The sequence below is a fragment of the Anopheles coustani genome (genome assembly GCF_943734705.1).
Source record: "Anopheles coustani chromosome X unlocalized genomic scaffold, idAnoCousDA_361_x.2 X_unloc_143, whole genome shotgun sequence".
In the NCBI taxonomy this organism is placed as follows: Eukaryota; Metazoa; Arthropoda; class Insecta; order Diptera; family Culicidae; genus Anopheles; species Anopheles coustani.
Genome location: NW_026525097.1, coordinates 7,501 through 8,416, shown reverse-complemented (window position 1 = coordinate 8,416; position 916 = coordinate 7,501).

Below are 916 nucleotides of genomic sequence, written 5' to 3'. Positions count from 1 at the left end.
CGGGGGATAGTTAGGGAACATGTTGGCCAACATTTCCTTATTCCTCAGCCTGGCCGTACCTCTTACCGTCTAGGCGGTATACATGCTCTAAGTTGGAACTTGTGTTCCTTTGGGTAACTTCTCTGACTTTGACGCTTAATAACTTTCGTTCATATGCAGTCTAAGCTCTGCAACTCTCAGGAAAGCTAGTACTACTCATTTCCTTTCCATATCAGTCTTTGGCTTGTCGATCCGATGTCTACAGCCTGACTTATTCACGTTGCCTGTGAAGGTAGGTTTTTGCCCATTTTCCAGTTCATGTGGTAACATTCCCGGACTTTGCCGGCTTTCTCTTCATGTGGTAACTTGCTTGCTTGTGTGGTAACTTGAAAGTGTATTTCCGACAGACCCAATCTCGGACTTAGCCGATTTTTCTCTTCATATTATATGGATCCATTACTAGGCCATCTTGCTTGCTTGTGTGGTAACTTGAAAGTGTATTTCTGACAGACCCAATCTCGGACTTAGCCGATTTTTCTCTTCATATCATATGGATCCATCACTAGGCCATCTTGCTTGCTTGTGTGGTAACTTGAAAGTGTATTTCTGACAGACCCAATCTCGGACTTAGCCGATTTTTCTCTTCATATCATATGGATCCATCATTAGGCCATCTTGCTTGCTTGTAAGGTAACTTGGTAGTGTATGTCTGACAGACCCAATCTGGGACTTAGCCGATTTTTCTCTTCATATCATATGGATCCATCACTAGGCCATCTTGCTTGCTTGCGTGGTAACTTGGAAGTGTATTTCTGACAGACCCAATCTGGGACTTAGCCGATTTTTCTCTTCATATCATATGGATCCATCACTAGGCCATCTTGCTTGCTTGCGTGGTAACTTGGAAGTGTATTTCTGACAGACCCAATCTGGGACT